The sequence below is a fragment of the Phoca vitulina genome, unplaced genomic scaffold (genome assembly GCF_004348235.1).
Source record: "Phoca vitulina isolate PV1807 unplaced genomic scaffold, GSC_HSeal_1.0 scaffold16, whole genome shotgun sequence".
NCBI classification, from domain to species: domain Eukaryota; kingdom Metazoa; phylum Chordata; class Mammalia; order Carnivora; family Phocidae; genus Phoca; species Phoca vitulina.
Window position 1 is genome coordinate 35,744,674 of NW_022589719.1, and position 22,646 is coordinate 35,767,319.

Here is a 22,646-nt window from a genome sequence, read left to right on the forward strand (position 1 = left end):
ATCACCCCAGCTCTTGCCTTCGTCCCCCATCCAAATCACCCCAGCTCCTGCCAATGCTTCCTGGCCCTCACAGGCTGGCAGTGAAGAAATCAGACCAGGGAGGCCAGATTGCCCTCCGTTCCAGGGACCTCCATCTAGTGGGACGGTGGGGGTGCAGCGGGGTGGTGACAGCGAGTCACGGCAGGAGAAAGGCCAACAAGGAGACTGGACACAGGGGAACCTTGCCAACAAGGAGCCCGGCCCCGTGTTTAAGTAACAAAAGAAAAGGGGGGCTGGCCACACCCCCACAGGCCCCACCCAGGCCCCACCCAGACCCCACCCAGCGCTCATGTGTCTGGACCCTTCCTCAAGATGCAGTCGGTCCTCCCTGACTCTTCCGATGGAATCCTTGTACTTTGCAACATTTGCTCCATGGAAATTTCAGGGCTGGTACTAGTCACCCCAAGGGCTCCGATGAGTCACCCGAATCACTCCCAAAGAGTGATTCTATCAGGGCCTCTGTGGGGACCTGGACGTGGCCAGGGCCTCCTGGACCCATGGCCCCAGGAGGATCGGGCAGGTCATGAGAGGGACCTGGGCCCCTGGGGAAGCTGAGCTGGTTGGAGACCCTCAAGGAGGAGGCGGTGTGTGTGTTCCAAAATAAGAAACTAAATGTGGAAAAGACCAGTCCCTGGGCTCACCTTTCGGGACTCCCCATTCAGGGCCCGGGTCTGTGGGTGAGGACAGAGGAAATGGGACTCCTGTTTCCATTAGCACCACGCCAGTGACTCCAGCTGATGAAGGAAACGCAGCCATGGGCATGCGTGGGGCGAGTCCACGAAGGCAAACCCACCTGTCTGCTGGTGACGGTGACAAGACAGCAAACCCCTGTGAGTCATCGGGGCTCAGCATGTGCTAACAACCCAACCTCCCAAGACCCCTGCCAGGCAGGGAACGAGACCAGCCCTACGTCAACGAGGAAAGAGAGGCTCAGAGAGATAAAAACCACCTAAGCCAGGAGCTGCTACGTGGTAGCACCAGGACGTGGTTCCGCACAGTGTGGACGCGGCGCCCATTCTCTTCCAGGCTGTCCTGCGATGGTGGTGAACTCAGCAGGTGGCGGTTAACTCAGCAGGCCTGAGCCGCCCAAACCTGGCCCATTGCAAAGACAGGCTAGGCCCCTGCCTGGCCCCTGGAACGATCTGCCTGACACAGCGTCTTTGCCCCCCACGAGGCCTTGGGCCACATCACATCGCTGATGCCAACAGTGTGGTTTGTGGCTGGGGGGGGGCCTTAGCCCATCTGGTCCCAGCTTAACCTCTGGAGGGACTGGACACCAGGGTCAGCCGTGCCTGGTGACCAACCCCCAATAAGATCCCGGGACTCCGGGCTCGAGGGCCTCCCCATCTGGCCACAGTTCACACGTGCTGTCCCGCATGGCTGCCGGCAGAATTCAATACCGCCCGTAAGACCCCACTGGGAGGACGCCTGGCCACTGGCGCCTGGCCTCTCCGGACAGCCGCGTACCTCTGCTGATGTTAACCTGGATCCTCCCGCCGTGTGAACCGTAACAGCTTCACCGAGGTCCGTGCCTCCTTCTAGAGAATCGGTGATCCCGAGAGTGGTCTCGGGGACCCTGAACGTAAGTGTCTTGTCCATCTGCGGCTGTAATCCTAAGGAGCAGACTTCATGGCAAAGGTGGGGAAACTGAGGGCTGGACTGATTTATAAGAATGTAAGTTGCTTTTTGATAACTGTCAGAAACGTCAAACAAACAACAGAGAGATGATCCCAGGAACGGCTGCTTCCATGGTGACCAGAGGACCAGGGCCAAGCGCACGCGACTTCTCCTGGGACGGGGGCTGCTTCTGCAGGAGGAATCCCACAGGAAGGTAACAGGATCCGGTGTGCATCCCATCTGGGCAGCCTGGACAGCTGTGAGGCAAGGCTGTGCAGGGAGGGACCCGAGTCCCCCACAGGCAAACTCCCGGGTGACGAGGCACAGAGGTCTCTCTCCTCCCCTCGGCAGAAGCGGGTGCAGCAGGACGGCTGAGGCAGGGGTTCTTGGCACAGCCCCCCGCCCCCGGGCATCTGTCCCGTGCCGGCCAGCCCTGCACTGCTAGCGGAGAGCAGAACTCCTGCTCACCTGGGCCCCGTCTCCTTTCGAGATGGCTCCCATATAAGCCAGATCAGACTCACAGAGGAGAGACCAAGGGCGAGCGTCACGTCCCCACAAATAGTCCTCCATCCGTCCACACTGCCTACAGACCCACGCAGCCCAGGGTCCCGGGAAGGGGCTGGATGCCCACGCCCTAGAGGCACCACCTCCCCACTGGCCCATCCACGGGATGCTGACGGGGATGCCAGGCAGAGGAATGAGTGTCTGGACCCGGGGCTGGGCGCGTGGGACCCTGTCCCTCTGAGCACGGAGCTAAGGGCAGGCGGGATAGAGCCAGCCTTAAGTGGAGTCAGCCTGACGTCTGTACCCCACTCTGCTCCCCTTTCCCACAAAGGGAGCCCCCGTGGGGTGCAAAGGGAAGAAACCAGAGGAGGGAAGACCCTGGGTCCCCAGGGCTCTTGGCAGTCCCACTCCAGGAGGCCACACGCCCGCCGGGAACCTGGAGTCGGTGCCGAGTGTGACCAGAAGCATCCCAGGTCCTGGGCTCTTGCTGGTGCCGCCCAGCCTGCCGGCCTGGACCATACCTATCACTGTCACCAGCTCTGGGCCGTCTGGAATCCGCAGTCACGGCCTCTGTCAGAGGATGTTGCCCCAGGCAGCTCCAGGCTAGCCTCCCTGGCCCCAACCGGGGACACGCCCCGCCTGTACTCGGCCGGCCACAGCCCACGCTCCTGCCAGGGTCTCCGACTTCCAGCCTCTTTACTCCATCCTGGGACCCAGCAAAGGTGGCACAGTCCTGCGGGAGGCGGGCGGGAGAGCTCGGCCACAGCGTCCCCGGGGCGTCACTGGCCCCCTGCCCGCGCCCCTCGAACAGAATTCTCCCACCAGGTCCTCGCACACCTGTTTGCTGGGATTAAATGTAAGGAGGCCCATGTCAGAATTGCACAGGTTCCTGAAACGGGGGTGGGAAACCTTTGGATTATCTCTACATTCCAGCAGGAGGAACGTTCTGGAAAGGGGCAGGTCTGCCAACGCTGCTTCCCCGACCTACTGAGTCACCCCTACGCATGCCTGGAATTCTGGACTAGGGACGGCTATCCATTAGCTGGCTGGTGGCTGGGGAGCGGCAGAGTCTGCAGGGGAGTCCAGAGGGCCGTGTCCTGGGTCACTGTCGGTGGCTGAAGGGAGACCTGAGGCCCAGCAGGGCTGCCCTTAGACTGTGGCAGGGGGAGGGGCTCCAGTCACCACGAGGGTCTCACCAGCCCCATGCCCCATCCTGGGGGACCCACATCTGACTTCAGTCCCTGTGCCCCGAGCCGGCCCATGCGGTACTCTCCCTGTCCCCTCACGTGATGGCTCCATGAATGGAAGAGGGACGACGACCCAATGAGCTCTCCAAACCAGCGCGGACCCCCGCGCGGTCAGGCGTTTGCTCCTGCGCAGGTGGGAGGTGAGGAGGGACCGTCCATGCCAAGTCTTCAGTGCTTTCCTTAACTCCTGGCGGGTGCGTTCACAGACACTCCTCCCCATTCCCAATCCCATTTGAGAGACATCGCGCAGACAGGGGCGCTCCCCAGAAACACCGGATGGGCCTGAACTACGTCTCCATGTGGCGGTGGCTGGATTCTCCTGTGCCTTTCATGCTCTGTGAATGTGAATCCATTCCATGAGCTGAACCCCCTCTGATAACACCCAGGGAGGATCCGCGCGGAAGGCGACCACACGCGCACGTGGGTGGGATGGCCACGCGGGAGGGAGCAATAAACAGAGAAGAGGAAGAGAAGCATAAGTATCCAGAGAAAGTGGGAACCCACGGCGATCCTCCCATCCCTGCCCATGCCTCTGATCTACTTCCACGTGCACAGGTGTGAAGACACAGTGACATCACACAGCCCCTCCCCCGGCTTCCCCAAGACCGGGCGCTACCTACACACATGGTAAGTCTGTAATAGGATAGAGACATCACTGGGAGGAACGGACAGATGGAGGGAGGGTGGGAGGGAAGGAGGGAAAGAGGGAAGGAAGGACGGAAGGAAGGCAGGAAGGCAGGGAGGCAGGGAGGGAGGGAGGGAGGAAGGAAGGAAGGAAGGAAGGAAGGAAGGAAGGAAGGAAGGAAGAAAGGAAGGAAGGAGACAATGTGGATTCCACCAGACAGAACATTGCAGAAAAGGACCGTCCCAGTGGCCAGGACTAGCTGCCCCGGACCCTGTGAGCCTGATTCCTCCCCAGTCAGGTCTGCTTGTCCTCAGCTCTGACCAATTCTCAAGGTGGCATTTCCCTGGAAGCCAGCCCTGAGCCGGCCTTTCTGGGAGGCAGGCCCTGGAAGGGGGCAGAGGGCACTGCTCATCTCTGGACAATGAGTAAGGAATTCCTCTGTATCCGTTCCCGTAGGTTTTATGAGTTACCCTTCCCTGACTTTCAATTGATTCCATTAACAAATCAGAGACAGAGACGGGGATTAGAGCCCTAGGGACATGCTGGGTTTGGCAGTCTGAAGGCTCCCCAGAAAAACTTCTGAAGGCCTTAAAAAGTCTAAAATCCAACTAAAGAAAGCCGCCCTGTAGTTCCAACTGTCCCATTATCACTGTATTTTAACCCAGGAGGGGCACTGAAAGCAAATGCGGCCGGAAAGGCACCCTGGAGGGCTTGAAGTGGGTGCTGCTGGGTGGTGGGATGTGCCAGGGCAGGGGGCAGCCGTCAGGGAAGGAGGAAGCCCCAGCAGAGCTGAGAGCAGAGAGGACGTGCAGATGGCCAGGGATGAGGCTCAAGTCCAAGGACGGGAGTGGAATCCCTGCCCCGTAAACCCTACTCCTCCGGGGCTGCGTTCCAAATTCCAGGGCAGTCCAGCCGCCTGAGCAGGGTTCGCCCCTCCCCTACCCCACGGAGTCCTGGGCAGGTGCTTGCGACACGGCAGCCGGCTGTGAAGGAGCTCCCGGGACAGCGAGGTTGGCATAACGGAGGGGGCAAAGGGCGTCTGGTGGGAGGCCAGTAAGACACCAGCATGAGCCCCAGATGGAAATGCACAACACGGTAACGCAAAACAGCCAGAGCCCAAGGGTGCACCCACACATGCACACACACACCCTTGGGGTTCAGACAAGAGTCTACTACATTTTGGCGTATCATGGGCCAGGGAGATTAAGAAAAAGAAATCTTACAACGCAACTGGGATGGCCAACATTTTATTTCCCCAGGGCAGATATTTTAGGAAGCAAGATGCACCATGAGCACCAGCCCTAACGGGAAGGTCACTCGCTCCCAGTGTTGGGGAGGAAGTCAACACAGAACACGGCCTGTCCTTCAAATCAAATCCACGGAGCTTCACATAAAGCTCGCTGTCAGGGGCCAGGTCTCTGCATGTCACCCAGGACTGGGGGAAGCTGGTTAGGAACTGGTGGCCGCGGGGGAGCCTGGACGCTGGAGGCCAGCCCATCCCCAGAGCACGAGGACGGTCTCCACAAGGTGTGGGTAAAGTGCATGGAGCCCAGGGTTGGGGGGCTTCCAAGGGGCTGTTCTAATCCAGAAGCCACATTGCAGTGCAGGGGGCCCCCAGCCAGGCCAATCAGGATGCACATCTCCCTTCCCACCCCCAGAAAACAACAGCACAGATGCCCCAAGCTGTGTGCGCGGCCGACTCAGACACCGCTTTGCTTTGGCATGACCCCGTAGAGGGTGCTCTGGCTCGGGGACCCAGCCAGGCGTAGCGTGGGTCAGGGTTCCCGTGCCACACGGAACCTCCGCTGTGCCCCGTGTCACGGAGCCCCTCATGGACAGCGTGTTCACAGGACCACGGCATTTGGCAGGTGTGCACACACCAACACACGCACGCGCACACACAGACCCGCTTCCTAAACCTTGGACACAAACCCCCAGAACTCCTGACCCTCTCGCAGAGCTATGAAGCCCCACAGCAAGTCCCCTGCAGCAGGACAAGCTTGGATTCCAGCCCAGCACCAGCTCACCTGGCCGGTGGCCCGGCACGAGACCCTCTCTGCTGGGTGTGTCCCTGCATCCTCGGACAGCAAGTGCTCTGGACACAAGCTTCTTATGTGGGTCCCCCAACATGGCCCCTGCCTCCAGCTGCTCGGGGAGACACACTGGGGGGCACCCCCGCCCCAGATCCCGTGGTGTGGGCTCCGTAGGGGGAACCGGGGAGTGGCAGGAACCTGCCAAAGACTGTTTAGACCCACATCCTCACAAAGACTCATCAGATTCTCAAAGAAGTCTGTGACCCCCACATGTGAAAAACGGCTGGCTTAGGTAACTTCCACGGGCCCTTTCGACGGTGAACCTCAGTCTGAGGGGGTCCCCGGGACTGTGCTGTTGATCCGCCCTTGGTAATCTGTGGTTACGGCCCAGTGTCACCCCCGGGAGAAAATCCCTGGTTTGGCCACATGGCTCTTCTCATTTGGAAGAAACGAGTATAACGTGAGTATTCACAGGAATATAACTTTATTTACATCCGGCCTCGCCTGACTTCTTTCTCACCAGCAGGGTGTGTCCCTGAGCCCCAGGAATCCACCTGCACACGGAGAAGACCGGCTGGTAACTCACTCCACCCAGTTACCGCCACCCACTTGGTGCGGGCTTCCGGAGAAACCACATTCCACCCCTGCCCCCGGGCCCTCCCTGCTGCAGAGAACTCGCTAGCAGACCCGGGGCTGCAGGTAAAAGATCTCAGCGAACAGAGACTGGACGTGTGGCTGGTGCCCTTTCCTCCCTTGCACCTGGGATCCTGGGACCTCCGACCCTGGGAGCCGGCTCCTTGGGGTCACCGCAGCCCTAGAAGCTGCCTGACCCCGCCCGCGGTAACAGCTCCAAGACTTCACAGGCCAGGTGGCCTCCCTGGGACTCCCTGGCTCTCCCGTCCCTGAGACCTGCCTGCTGGGACATTTCACCGAAATGGAGTCACACAGTATGTGCTCAGCCAATTCTCCCTCTTCTTCTTCTTCAATCCACTGTTGGGGAAAGCTCTGGCCTTGCCCAAAGTAACCTCTGCCCACGGCTCTGAATCACTTCAAAATACAAGAAGGTAACATACCTGAGCCACCGGAGCTCGGTGTCCACCCCAAAGCCGCTTCTGTTAGGTCCTCGGCTTTCACTAAGTTCAGACGGTACTTGAAAACCATATTGTTTTTCTTTTTGTTTTTGTTTTGCAAAACCCCAACTGAAAACACCATGTCACGTGAAAAACATTCCTTAGACTGGAGTGCCCAGGAAAGTCTGCTCTCCAGATGAATTACTGTCAGACAATTGGCCTTTGTTACCCCACCTTTCCCTTTTCACACTGGCTACCAGGAAGCCCAGGGGTAAGAACCACATGTAAGGGTAAAGATACTCTCTTGCCCCAGAGGTTGGTCTTAAAGACCCCTAAGGGTTAAAGCGGAGTTTTACCAGTGGGGCCGGCAGCAGAATCATCTGGGAGGTAGGCTAAGAAGACAGATACCTAATGAACTAGATTTCTTGTGGATGCAGTCGTAGAATCTGCAAGATGCCGGGGAATTCTTGGTCCTCAGGTCAGGCTCTGCGGTCAAAGTGAAATGACACAGCCCATCTCCTAGGACGAAGCAGGCCTTTCTGGAGAAACTGATCTAGTTGTTGTCTTCCTCCTTGGGGAGGAGCATGCGCACAGCCTGGGTGCTCTCAGCAGGGGCCGCAGTGAACGCAGCAGACAGGCAGACTGGGCACGAGGGGCCAGCACCGCTGAGAGATGCTGAAGCAGTCAGTCCTTGGCTGAGATGCGCAGGAGGATTCACAGGACGAGCACAGCGAACGCCAGCCCCATCCCTGGACCTCCTAACCCAGTCCTCACGGGGCTGCAGCAGTTTCCGGGAAGACTCCAGTCCACCGGAGAAGCGTGCCACCTCCCCGACTCCGACACCCAGCCTGGGCCCCCTGCTCCCCGGCTCCCCCACCCCAATGGGGGCTGCAGATGTTTCTTTCCCCAAGCGCCTCACTGGCAACCAAGTCTGAACTGGAAGGAGGAGGCAAAGGGGAGGCCAGGAGGGAAACCCAGGGGTCAGTTTCTCCCCCTCGATGCCCCAGGCTGCAGCTGCAGCCCATGCAGGCCCAGGGAGCACGGCGCCCGTGGTGCTTCACAGAGAACGTGCGGGTGGAGATAGGAGACCCCCACCTCCCCAGCCAAGGACATGGGAACAGGGAGGGGTAGCGGACAGAGCAGGGGGCCAAAGCCCAGGGTCGGGGACAGAACCATCAGGGACGTGGGGCGTGCCAGAGGACACGTCTGGATCCCCAGCGCTGACCTTATGAGCAGGTGGCCTGGGGAGTGTCCCACCTCCTCCTGCCTCCGCACCTCCTACTGTAGTGAGAACCACCCATCTCAGTGTTAGGATGGGGGGCTATGATGTGCCCACCGAGCTCGCACGTGAAGATCCTGGGCGGCCAAAGCAGACAACGGGAGAGAAGCTGGCCCACCAGAAATACACAAGGTAGGAGGAGGGAGCCTAGGGGCTTCAGGTGGCTCCTTGCTCCAGAGGAGGCCGGGATGAAGTTCTTGAAGGCAGGGGGGGTGCCTCGCATGTCTGTGGAGGAACCTTTAAATGCATGGGACGCTCTGGGGCATTTCCGTGGGAGTGTCCGGCCCCAGCGTGGACACAGAGGATGGAGATGCTCAATGCCCACCGGTGGTGCCCAGGCGGGGCCTGGCAGGACACACTGGGTCCTCTGTCCTCAGCCCACTCCCTCCGGAGGCTCTAGGGAAGGACACTTCCTGTCTTTTGCAGCTCTTGGGGGACCAGGCATCCCTGGGCTTGTGGCCGCAACCGTCAGTCTCTGCCTGGGGCACCACGGGGCCCCTCCTCTTCTGTGTTCCCTCCCTCCTGCTCCCTCGGGTGGACCCCCCACTACAGCTTCTGCTCTGTGCCCTTGCCGGTCATCACGTGCTGCCGAGCAGTTGGTCGTTTCCAGTTACGTTCGGTTTTGTCCCATTACGACACCAAGATTTCCTTATTCCCGTATTCTTCTTTTCTGGAAATCATAGTTTATCCTGGTTTTTCACGATCATAAATCGTACCAAGCTGAACATCCTTAGGTTTGCAAATACACGTCACTGTTCCCTCAGGTAAATTCCCAGGGCGGGATCTGGGGACCGAGGAGGGCGCCCATCCTCCTGTTAAGAGGATGTCTACGCTACCCGAGCAAAGGAACAAGCCGGCTCCTTGCCGCGGACCACTTCACCATCACGTGGGCCATTCGGGGCATCGGACCCAAACAGTGTCTCTGAAATGCAAGAGCCTCCATCCGGACATCCCCATGACGGGGCACCAATGGCGGCAAAGGCCCAGCGGGGGCACCTGAGCAGCCCCCTCTGCACGTCTTGAGCAGGTGTGATATTCCTGTTCTGGGGCCCGGGAGCCGGCCAGCTCCCGCGAAAACAGCTCTTCAAACAAATCATCTGCATCGTGTTTTTCATTTTCTGTATCTTCTCATGTTCTGGCATCTCTGGGGTGGGGGGTGCTGACACACCCGGGTCGTGGGGTAGACTGCCCTGCCCAGGCCAACGCCGCACGGGGCACAAGGCTGACGATCAAAATGGACTCGGCAAGACCCCGAGGAGACAGCACTGTGCGCCCAGCAGGACAGCCAGGATCAAAGACAGCCGGTGGCTGGCAAAGGCAGGAGCCCTCGGACGAAGCTGTCTGCAAGGCGAATGGTTCTCCCACTTGGGGGAACGGTCCGGCGGCTCCTGAAAGGTTAAACCCGGAGCTGCCCAGAGATGCAGCAAAGCTATCCTTCCCAGCTGCAGACTCTGAAGACACGAAAGCCCAGGTCCACACGAAGCTCATCCGGGGACGTTCGTGGCAGGCTTACTCGTAACGGACGTTGTAGTGGGAACGGTGCAAACGTCCACCCCAATGAACAGACAGGTGGCATGAGGTGCATCCATCACCGAGAAACAGGAGCGACACCCTGACACCTGCTCCAACGTGGACGGTCCTGAAGACGCTGCGTGGAAGCAGCCACACACAAGAGGCCACACAGTGTGCAACTCCACGTAGGTGAAATGTCCGGAAGAGACAAGTCCGCACGGACAGAAGGCGGACGGCTGGCGGCTGGGGGCGGGGGAGGGGAGGTGACCGCTAACAGGCTCAGGGGGTTTTTTGCGGGGGTGGGGGGAGGGCGATGAACACGCTTTAAAGTTGACTGTGGTGAGGACGACAGAGCGGCGTGAATGCACAAAAAAGAACTGGACAGTATTCTCCTTAAACGGGAACGCAGGGTGGGTGAATTACATCTCCATAAAGCTATTTCTTAAATTTTTTAGACCGAATCCATGGTGCCCCGAGATGGGTGGGTGGCCGCAGGGTCTGGCACATTTACCTGCCCCCCAGTCAGGAAGCACAGCACTGCTCGGCACAGGGCACAACAGCCCGAGCTCCCTGACCTCCAAGACCTCTTGATGACCAAGAGTCATCTGAAGAGCCAAAGACCCCGTGAGCAGAGATAAGTTACAAACAGAGCGCTGGGCAGAACTAACTGGGAGGAAAGCCCGGAACCAGCTCTGTTTTACAGCCAACCCAGCCCTGCATCATGAGCCCGGTTCTTCCAGTGGACACTGGGCCTAAATGCCTCCCTGCGCGGCACCCCAGCAGGAAGGAGCCCCCTGTCCAGGGTCAGCACCCTCCACAGATGGAAGCAAGCCACATAGAAGCAAGCCACATAACTTAACCAAGACTCTGTGGGCTTCAGACCAGGGGGCCACCAGATGCCACCATGCTGTGTGCCCGTGCCCCTGGGATTTGTGGAGAGTGAGCTGGTCCCAGCCTCCCATCAGAGACCCACTGCTGGTTCTCAGCACTCAGCGTGCCCAGATCATGCGTTTCTGTAAAGAGCCAGCTCAGATATATTTTCAGTTCTGCAGACCACATGGTCTGTCACGTCCAGGACGCTGCTGGAGCGTGAAAACAGCCCGAGGTGGCATGCAAAGGAGCAGATGTGGCTGTGTGACAATAAAACTTTATTTACAAAAGGCAACCTATAGACTGGGGGAAACCATTTTGCAAATCACATGTCCAGCAAGGGATTAATATCCTTAGTATATCAAGACCTCCTATAACATAATAACGGAAATCAAACAACCCCATTGGAAAATGGGTAAAGGACTTGAATGGATATTTCTCCAAAGAAGATACAGGGATGGAGAATAAGCCCACGAAGGGATGCTCAGCATCCCTAGTCATCAGGGAACACTAATCTAAATCACAGTGAGATACCACTTCACACGCCCTAGGATGGCTATGAGCAGAAAGACAAAAAACGTGCTGGAGAGGACGTGGAGAAACCAGGACCCTTGTGCACGGCTCCTGGGAAGGTAAAATGGGGCAGCTGCCCTGGAAAGCAGTTTGGTGACTCCTCTAAAGCAAAGCAGAGTAACCGTGTGACCCAGCAAGCCCACCCCAGGGGCATCTCCAGAAGAACGGAGAGCAGGGCCCTGAACAGATATCTGTATGTCCATTCCCCTAGTAGCACTCATGAAAACAGCGAAAAGGTGGAAGAAAGAGACCCAAGTATCCATGGATAGACAGATGCGTGGATACACAAGACGTGGTCCATCCACACACTGGACTGTGACTCCACCTGAACACGAAGGGACACGCTGACACCTGCCACAGCATGGACAGACTTTGGGGACGTGATGCTGAGTGAAATAAGCCAGACACAAAAGGACAAATACTGCAGGATTCCACCCATACGAGGTCCCTAGAGTCTCCAGATCCATGGAGACAGAGAATGGATGAGGGGCCCCCGGGCTGGGGGTGGGGTTGCCTCGTGTCTCAGGGGGAGATAATTTCTATTTGGGAAGATGGAAAGTTCTGGAGACAGATGGTGTAGACGGCTGCACAACAGTGTGAATCCACTTAATGCCCCTGAGCTGTGCATTTAAACACAGCTAAGCGGTACATTTTACTCCACGTGTAATTTACCAACATTAAAAAAAAAACACCTTATCAACAAAAGCAGAAGATGGGCAGGGTTTGGCGTGTGAGCCAGGGTCTGCCGAGCCCGGACTCAGAACCACATGCCCTGGCCCTTGATTTTGGAGCAGACGCTTGAGCATGGCTGCGGGAGGCAGAACTGTGGCCCGAGCCGCACGCTCGCAAGGCCCGTCTGCCATCCCCTTCACCGCCCAGGACGATCACCCGGAGCATCAGAAACCCTCTCTGCCATCTGATTAATCCCTAGGGGGTGTCTGATTACACCCACAAGCGGCAAGGATAATTTGAGGCCATAACAAAGAACACTGGAGGCAAACCAAGTCCTTGAACTCGTAAGCTAGCGCCTCGGGTCGCCTGTGAGAATTCGCCACGGAGAGTAAATCAGTCGTCACTGTGAAGTGCAACCCTCTGCCACTAATGATGTGACGTCCTGGCTAGTCACTGAATTGCCACTCAAGGGTAATGTCCCGTTCTTCCTGCGTGGCAGCAGGAGGTGGTCGCGGCCCGAAGCCTGAAGCCCAGAATCCACGCGGGTTTACGACGTGATAAACATCTCCCCGCAGACGATGCTGCGGCCAGGGCGCAGGGGACGCCAGGGGCCCACACGGGGGCCACACGTGATGTGTGGAGGCCCGTAGGACATGGGGAGGCCGCTGAGGATCAGGGTCCCTCGGTGGCTTCCCAATGAGGCAGCACTGGGGCGCATGAGGACGCAGGACGGGGCAGCTGGGAGGGAAGAAAAGGAGACCAGAGGAGCCTCGGCCTGACCGATAATTCTGCCCCCGCTTCGCCACCAGCCCAGGACCCAGCACTGCCTGGCCCACAATGTCCCAGTGAGGGAAAGCCCTCTCCATCCACAGCACAAGGGCCTCCAGCCATCCTGCCTCCAGCCGAGAGGCCCTGGGATGCTCTTTTCGGGCTAGTCTCTCCGTGAACGGCCACCCCCTAAAGCAGGCCAACTACCACTGGAGATTCACCCCTAACCTTCACGAGGGGCCCAGACCGGCTCTTTCCTCCTTCCTTCTTCACCTTGTGTGGCAACGACCACCATCGCAGGGGTGGGGACTCTGAAATCCAGTGCTCCCCACCATTGGGGAGCCAACAGAAGTTCCCTAAGAACAGACTCAAGACCCAGCCCTGACAAAGGATTTGCAGAGAACTATCCACAGGGTAGCCCACCACCACAGACCCCGGGATGGTGACAGGCCAGAAATCCAATCAACTGGCCAAGTGTCCTTTTCTCAAGAAAACCCTGAAGTAAGAAGCCTCAGGGATGTTCAGCCTGGTCCTGAACTAACGCGGCCTGGCTGGCCTGACGCCGACCTCCCCAAAGGCAAGAATGATGAATGAGCACGTACAATGTGCAGACCAGGGTTCAAAGCCAGGTGGTTCCTGACAGGGGAACAGCATCGGGCATCAGCTGGAGACAGAGAAAGGGGAACCCCGGCTCTGCCCACTCGGCCGTGACAGCTGGGGCTGGCACGTTCCTCCACGGAGCCCGCCACCAGCCCCCGGCCCAGCCAGAATGCCCCTCTTTGCCCAGGGGAGGGGCAGGATGCAGCGCAGAGCACGCAGAGGACCAGCACAGAAGGGCCTGAACAGGGGAATTTCAGGCAGGACTGGGTGTGGTGCTCCCAAAGCCGACGGTGACCAGGACCGGGATGGGGCAGTGGCTCTGTCCCTTGGCTCTTGCCTGCTGTAGTTATATCCTCAGGACACATCCTCACTGGGGTCTTGGAGGGTGAAACAGATCTTAGTGTTTTTAAGTAAAAGGTATAGACAGAACAGGCTCTCAGACAGATCTACAGCATTTCGCAGTATTAACATTTCACTGGGGTGGACAATCAGGAAAAAACGTCTAAAATGTCTTCTCGGATGGGCAATTAAAAAAGAGAAGTTTGAGAAACACTGTCCAAAGGGGTTTGGGCCTCCCATACTGTCCTTGATGGTCCCCGGCTGCAGGGCCAGGAGAGAGGACACGTGTGCTCTGCCCGGGCTGGACTGAGCTACTCCGTGCCCACGTGGCTGTGAGTGAGGTGTGTACCTGCTGGTGACCACGTCCTCCCGAGAACGCAATGACCTCGCTTTCCTGTGCAACCGGTCAAGGTAAGATCCACATGCGGGCAGCACTCAGCAAATGCCCATTTTTAACCACAGGTTGCACATGAAACCATGCCAGCAGGGCACACAGTAGGTGCTCAGTAAAACAGGCGCTGGGCACTAGGCCATGAGCTCAGGGCATGCCTTCACTCTGCAGAAACACCAAGCATGGGCTTCCTGCCATCGTTCCCTGCCCCCAGGCACAAACAGGTGTTCCCCCCACTCCTCGGGGTCCATGCAAAAATGGGGCAGGGATGCTCAGGTAATTGTGGGTCCACCATCGACCCTTAGATGCACTGGCTGGGTCCAGCATGGGCACAGCAACAAGGAGCAGAGAGGAAAAGGCAGGGCTGGGGCCTCGAGCTATGGTCCTGTTAAGTCCCCTCGAGGTCACATCAGCTGGTGACCAGGGGGCAGCTTTGTTTCCCCGGGCTTGAGTACAACCCCATCCACCCTCTCCCCATCCTAACACAAAACCAGGGGCCTGACTGCAAGGAACTGACCATTCTCTGGCCATGGTGCAGAAGGGGTGAGAGGTGGACCACACCACGACAGGGGTGACTGGCTCACAGGTGAAAAGGATGAGGAGGGAATGCTCAAACTCACCAGAGGTGTTGGCCGACTGGGCCCTACAGAAAAGCTTCTTAGAACAGGAGCTGTCTGTGCTCCGGTGGGCCGAGGCGCGGAGACTGGAGGGGCTTCCAGAGCTGGGAAAGACAAGAAAACCAGGACACGGTCAGACAGAAGCTGTCAAGAGGCAGAACATTAAAACTCCACGTGGATCCTGATATCTCTGAGCCAAAAACTAGGGGCTTCACTTATGCTTCCAGAAAGATGGTGTAGGCGTGCTTTTCCCGATTCCTCCCACAAAGTGCAATTAAAACACAGGGATGTTGTACAGAAAACAAACATGAGACTCTGAAAGAGGGAGAGAAGGAGGAAGCCTGGCAAGGGACTGGGAACCCCGAGGAGCGGCATGAGGGGTCAGGTCTCTGGGGCGGGGTTTAGCTTCATCCATCCCAGACGTGGAGCTGGAGAGCCAGAAACCCACACACACCAGGAGAAGCAGACAGAAAGCCACCACAGATGACTGTTCTCTCTAGCCAAAGGACCAGGAAAGTGGCAGCCTAATGAGACAATGTGTTTAGACAATGACCACTCAACAGACACCCCAGAAAAACTGGCGCCCACCCGGACCCACAGCAGCAAAGGCTGAGGGGGGGCGCCCAGACTTCTAACCTGTGTGGCTGTAATAGGCACCCCAAACCCCCAGTGGGGTGGTGTCAAATAAGCCAAAAAAAGGAGCTGGGACTTTCTTCCCCACTGGGTGGTAACAAATCCTCCTCACATTCCACTATATTGGTGCAGGTAATGCGGGGAGCCTGGGTTTCCACACCCACTGGGCAGTACCACGGTACCCCTCCCTCACCCCACTGGACTGGTGTCAGGAAAGAGCTAATGGAGAGTCAGGACTTTCTCCATCACCAACAGAAATGAGGCCACCCCACCATGATATTGGTGGGGACCATGTAGAGAGCAGGAGCCCCCAACCACACCAGCAACAACAAGGAGCCTCCCCACTGGAGTAATGACAGAGGTCAACTGGAGAATGAGACTTCTGTGTCCACTTGTCAGTGACAGGGCAGCACCCCTCCTCCCCTGTGAAAGCCATGAGAGAATGTCAGCTGAAGCAGAGGCTTAGGAAGACCCACAGTCACACATCATCATATGAAAATGTACACATTTCCACTGAAAATCATTCATCATCCCAAGAGCCAGGAAGATCTCAAATAGGACAAGGACAACCAACGGCTGCTGACAATGAGGTGACAGAGATGTTAGAATTACCCAACAAAGAGTTTAAATAAAAAGTCACAATAAGAAAGCTTCAATAAGCAATTATGAACATGCTGAAAACAGATGAAAAACAGTTTCATTAAAAAAACCCAACAACATCAAATCTCAGCAAAGAAGTAGAGACAAATAAGAACGAGGTAGAAATGTTAGGAGTGAAAAATGTAGTAATTCAAACAAGCAGCTCAGTGTATGGACTCGACAGCAGGGAGGGAACAGAAATAACCCGTGAACTGGAAGACAGACCAACAGATATTACCTAAACTTGCATAAGAGAGAAAACAGATGAAAAATTAAAAATAAACAGAGCCTCAGGGACCAGTGAGCCTATAACTTCATCAGAGTCCCAGAAAAAGAGAAGGGGGGGAGGGATCTGAAAAAGTACTCAAAAATATAACAACTGAAAACATCCCAAATTTGGGAAAAGACATAAGCCTACAGATTCAAGAAAGTTTATCAAATCCCAAATAGAATAAACCCAAGGAAATTCACACCAAGATGCATCATAATTCGGGACACCTGGGTGGCTCAGTTGGTTAAGCGGCTGCCTTCAGCTCAGGTCATGATCCCAGGGTCCTGGGATCGAGTCCTGCATCGGGCCCCCAGCTCAGCGGGGAGCCTGCTTCTCCCTCTCCCTCTGCCTGCTGCTGCCCCTGCTTGTGCACGCTCTCTCTCTGACAAGTAAATAGAGAAAATTTTTTTTTTAAAAAAAAAGATGCATCATAATTAAACTTCTGAAAACTAATAACAAAGAAAAATCTTGAAAGCAGGCAGAGAAAAATGATACCTTATGTATAGTGGGGAAATAACTGGAGTAATAGTGTATTTCTCATCAGAAACCATGGAGGCCACATACAATATATTTGGAGTAATGAAAGAAAAGAACGATCAGTCTAGAATTCTATATCCAGCAAAAATATCCTGTAAGAATAAACAGAAAATCAAGATATTCTTAGATTAAAGGAAACCAAGAGAATTTGCCATCAGTAGACCTATCCTAAAAGAATGGCTAAAGAAAGCTCTTTAAACAGAAAGGAAACAATAAAAGAAGGAATCTTAGAACTCTGGGGAGGAAAAAAGAACACAGTAAGCAAAAATATGAATAAATACAATAGGCTTTTCTTCTCCTCTCAAATTTTCTAAATTATGGTTAACAGTTGAAGCAAAAATTACAATGCAATCAGATTTGGTTCTAAATGTATGTAGAGAAAATATTTAAGACAGTTATGTTGTAAGTGGGGGAGGGTAAAGAGACATAAAAGAAAGTAAGGTTTGTATATTTCACTCAAACTGGTATCACAGCAGATGGTGCTAAAGTTATATGTACAGAATATAATGCCCAGAGCAATCACTTAGAAAGCTATGGAAAGCTCAAAAACAATTACAGGTAAATCCAAGTGGAATTCTAAAAATATTCAAATGACCCACAAAAAAGGCAGAAAAAAGATAATGGATATGAAGAACAGAGAGAACATAAAACAAAAAACAAAATGACAGACATTAAGCCTTAACACATCAATAATTACATTAAGGCTAAATGGTCAAAATATACAATTTAAATGACAGAGATGGGCCAAATGGACTAAAGAGATTTTAAAAGACCCAATTATGTTAGGTCTACAAAAATTCACTTCAAATAGATACACAGTCAGGATGAAAAAATATGGAAACATTAACCACAGGAAGGTAGGCATGGCTATATTGACATTAGATAAAGTAGACTTCAGAACAAAGAAAACTACCACAGAGAGGAACATTATATAGTGACAAAACGTCAATCCACCAAGAAGAATGGCAACCTCAAATGTATATGCAACAAACAACAGAGGAGGAAAATGCGTAAAACATAAATGGATAGAACTGAAAGGAAAAAGAGACAAATCCACAATTACAGTTGCACACTTCAACACCCCCATCTCAAAAACTGATAGATAACTAGACAGAAAAGTCAGCAAGGATGTGGAAGAGTTCAACCAACAGATTCTAAGTGATATTCATAGAACCTTCCACTCAATAACAGCAGAATATACACTCTTTCCAAAGTGCTCATGGAACATATAGCATGACAGGCCATGCCCAGGGACACAAAACAACCTCAACACATTTAAAAGTGAAATCATACATAATGTGTTCTCTGACCACAACCGATTCAAATTAGAAATCCATAACTGAAAGGTAACAGAAATCTCCAAATAGTTTAAAACTATAAATATAAGCACACTTCTAAATAATTCATGCATTAAAGAAAGAATTTAAAAGGAAAATTTTGTAAATACATGGAACTGAATGAAAACAAAAGAGTAAAGCATACCAAACTTTGTGGGACACAGCTAAAGCACCTATAAGACAAATATTTAGAGCACTAAATGCATACATCAGAAAAAAAGGAATAATCTCAAATCAAAGTCTAAGTTCCTATCTCAAGAAGTGAGCAAAAGGAGAGGAAAATAAATCCAAAGCAAGCAAAAGGAAGGATATAATAATCATAAGAGTGGAGAAAACTGAAAACAGAAAAATAGAGAAAAACAATGAAACAATGAGCTGGTTCTTTATAAAAAGTCCATAAAATTGACAAAACTCTAGCAAGACTGACAAAGAAAAGAACAGAGACACGAATTACCAATACCAGAAATGAAATGAAGATACCATTACAGACACTGGAGGGGTGTTGATTATCAAAAAGATAGCCAAGGAGTACTATGAAATACAAACTACCTCAACTCATCCAAAATGAAATAGGTAATTTGAATAGCACTTATAAGTATTAAGAAAATTGAATCCATAATTTTAAAGCTCCCAGTTTTGGAATAAAAAATAAACCTCTAAATGGTTTCACTGGAGAATTCCGTGAATGTTTAAACAAGAACTAATACCAATTCTACACACTCTCTTGCAGAAAACAGAATAGGAGGAAATACTTCCCAATATATTTTATGGAACAAGTATTACCCTGATACTAAAACCATATAAAGAGAATACAAAAGAAAACCATAGGTTAATATCCCTTATGAATATAGATGTAAAAATCTTAAACAAAATTTTATCAAACAGAATTTAGCAATATACGAAAAGAATTATATACCATGACCAGTTGGGGTGTATTCCAGGAATGCAAGGCTGGCTCAATATTTTTTTAAAGAATCAATATGGGGTGCCTGGATAGCTCAGTCAGTTGAGCATCCAACACTAGATTTCAGCTCAGGTCATGATCTCAGGGACCTGAGAACGAGCCCCGCATGGGGCTCCACACTCAGCAGGGAATCTGCTTGAGGATTCTCTCCCTCTGCCCCTCCCCCAACTCATGCACACACTCTCTCTCTCTAAAATAAATACATACTTAAAAAAAATCAATCTATCTAATACACTATTTCAACAGGCTAAAGAAGAAAAATCACACAATCATATCAATCAATGTAGAATAAGCATATGACAAAATTCAACATCATATCTATGACAAAAACTCTCCCCAAAATAGAAGGAGGGGAACTTCCCCAACTTGATATAAAGTGCCATCTGCAAAAGCAAAGAAGTCTGCTCTCATCACTCTTATTGAACTTAGTGGCAGATGTTCTATCAAATGCAGTAAGGCAAGAAAAGGAAATAAAAAGCAAACAGATTGGGAAAAAGAAACAAAACTGTCCCCATTTTCAGATGACATGATTGTAGAAAATCCCAAGGAACCTACTAAGAAAAACCTCCTAAAAATAATAAGTGAGTTGAATGAAGTCCCAAGATACAAAGTCAACATATAAATGTCAACAGTATACCCATATGCTAGCCATGAACACCAAAATTTAAAATACAACACCATCTATAATTGCACAAAGCTAATGAAATACTGAGGTGTAAATCTAACAAAACATGTACAAGACTTGTCTGCTGAAATCTACACAACACTGGGGAAAGAAATCAGAGAAGATCTAAAGAAGAGACATACCACATTCATGGATCGGACAACTCAACATAGTCAAGATGTCACTTTTCCCAAATCGACAACAGGTAGAATGCATTTCAAACAAAAACTCAGCAAGTTTTTTGTAGATATAGGCAGTATTATTCTAAAACATATGGAAAGGCAAAGGAATGAGAATAACTAAAACAAACTTGAAAAGGAATAAAGTGAGAGGAGTCCGTCTGCCTAATTTCAAGATTACTATGCAGTGACTGTGATCAGGCTGTGTGGCCCTGGTGCAGGGATGGGCACGCAGATCAACAGACCTCAACGGAGAGCCCAGAAACAGATCCACAAACACCCCAACTGATTCTGGACAAAGGTCTAGAAGCAATTCAGTGGAGGAAGGACAACCTTTGCACAAACAGTGGTTAAGGAACTGGACATCAATAGGCAAAATAATGACCGTAACTCAAAATGGATCAGAGATGTAAGTGTAAAATGTGAACTATCAAAATTTCAGAAAAACAACCCTTTCTCATAGGAGGAAAATCTTCAGGATCTAGGACGAGGCAACCAGTTCTCAGACTAGATGTCAGAAGCACAAGCCACACACACAAAAAAATGGATAAACTGGACAAGCCTCTTGTCCCTGAAAGACTTGTTACAAGGATGAAAATACAAATCACAGACCAGGAGAAAATGCTTGCAAACAACGTAGCTAACAAAGGACTAGAGGCTATAGTGAAAAAAACTCCCAAAACTTAACAGTTCAGTTAAAGCATGAATAGAAGACGCGAAAGACACTTCACGAAGGATGACAGCCAGACGGCGGATCGCTCAACCCCGTCACCACTAACGGAATGTGCGTCAAAGCAGCAAGACATCACTACACACCTGTCCAAACGGCTAACCTAACATCAAACGCTGGTGTGAGAACACAAAAACCGGGACTGCTGGTGGGGACGTCGAACAATGCAAGCTTTCGGGGAAAATGTGGCAATTTCTTAAGAATCTAACCGTGCAACAATCATATGACACAGAGAGTTTGCACTCAGGGCATTTATCCTAGAGAAATGAGGGTGTGTGTTCAACCAAAAACCTTACACACTAACGTTTGCAGCAGCTTTATTCACAACAGCCAGAAAGTGCCAATAACCCAGATGCCCCCAAAGGCTGAGCGGTTACACACGCCGATGTGTACGTGCCACGGAGGAGCGTGGACACACACAGCAACCTCTGCAGCCAAGCCCAGTGAGGAAAGCCAATCCCGAAAGCCAATCCTGTGTGCTGTGGGATTCCACTCTGCACAACTGTCGCAATGACAAAATGACAGAGATGGAGAGCAGATCAGCGGCCTGCCCGGGCGGGGAGCTGGGGGCAGGGGGCGGTCTGCGGCTAGGAAAGCGTGGCACAAGGGATGCTCCCAGTGCTGATGGAAATACTTGTATCTCTGCGGCATCGTTGCCAGTGCCCTGGTCGTAAGAAGGCAGTGCAGTTTTGCAGGATTTTGCTGCTGGGGATCAACTGGGTAAAAGGTACAGGGGGTTATGGGGGATTAACTATCTCTGTGTTATTTCTCACAACTGCAATTATTTAAAATGGAAAAGGTTTATTATTTTTAAAAGCACACGTGGAAAACAAAACGAAAAGCAGTTAAAGAGAGTTACCGTGTGACCCAGGACATGAAATTCCACTCCCAGGCTATGCCTAAACCCGACCAAAACCACACGTCCACACCAGTGTTCACAGCGGCGCTATTTATAATAAGAAAAAGTGGAAGTACCACAAGTGTCCACCAAATGATGAACGGATCCATAAAGTGTGGTCCAGGCACGCACCGGAACACCGCTCAGCCGCAAGAGGGCAGGAAGCTCGGGCACACACTGCCGCATGCGTGAGCACGTGCTGCCCAGCAAAACCAGCAGTGAGTCAGATGACCCCGCGCTGCAAGGGCCGGGGGGGGGGGGGGGGGGATGCGAACGGGGGGCAGTGGCTAATGGGCACGGGGTTTGTTTGGGGGGGGGATGTAAATGTTCCAAAATTGATCGTGGTGATGGCTGCACAATCCTGTGAACATGAAAGGAACACTGCATCGTACACTTCAAGTGGGAATTGTATGGTCTACGAAATACATCCCAATACATTGCCGGAAACATGGAAGCACTGACCGGGTTCTAGGAAATTTTAAAAGCATCCATTTCCAAGTGATGCTCCCTGGGCCCCACAGAGAATAAGTAAATTATTGTTGAACTATTTAAAAATGTTAGCCTTCTGCCATCTGCCTCTATTTTTAGAAGTGCTCATCATTCCCAGGGAGATGGAGAGCGTAACTGTGCAGCGTTCCCAAGGAGCAAGTGGCCCCCGCGTCCCGGGCCGGGGGTGGGGGGCCGGGGGGCAGCCCAGGTCCCAGGAAGCCGACACCGGCCGTGCACCCCAGACAGACCCAGCCTGGCCCAGGCCCGGGGGCCTCTTCTGGAAGGCACAGTAGGGTCACAATTTCTGGAGTCGGTCTGCTTGATTGCACAGCCCGCCGGCTGCCCGTGCTCCCGCTGATTCTAGAATGGCAACAAGTAACGATGCCATCCCGGGAGTGATGGGATTAGACGAGGGAGCCCAGGGCCCCACACGGGACCCCCACAAAATGGGGAAATGTCAACGCCCTTCTGGTGTCTCAAAAAGCAGCTGGAAGAGCCCCACACGGCAGCTCCTTCCCGAGCGGGGAGTCTGAGGGTCCCCACGTGGAA

The 22,646-nt window shown here is 53.0% G+C and overlaps 1 protein-coding gene across 1 annotated transcript in view; it reads right to left on the minus strand.

Moving 5' to 3' along the window:
- Positions 1-14,856, minus strand: part of SHANK2 (SH3 and multiple ankyrin repeat domains 2) — a 477,134-nt gene extending 462,278 nt beyond the window's left edge. The window contains 1 exon segment of the mRNA XM_032414570.1: positions 14,760-14,856. The gene's annotated coding sequence lies outside the window, so the exon portion shown is untranslated.
- Positions 14,857-22,646: the final 7,790 nt, after the last annotated feature.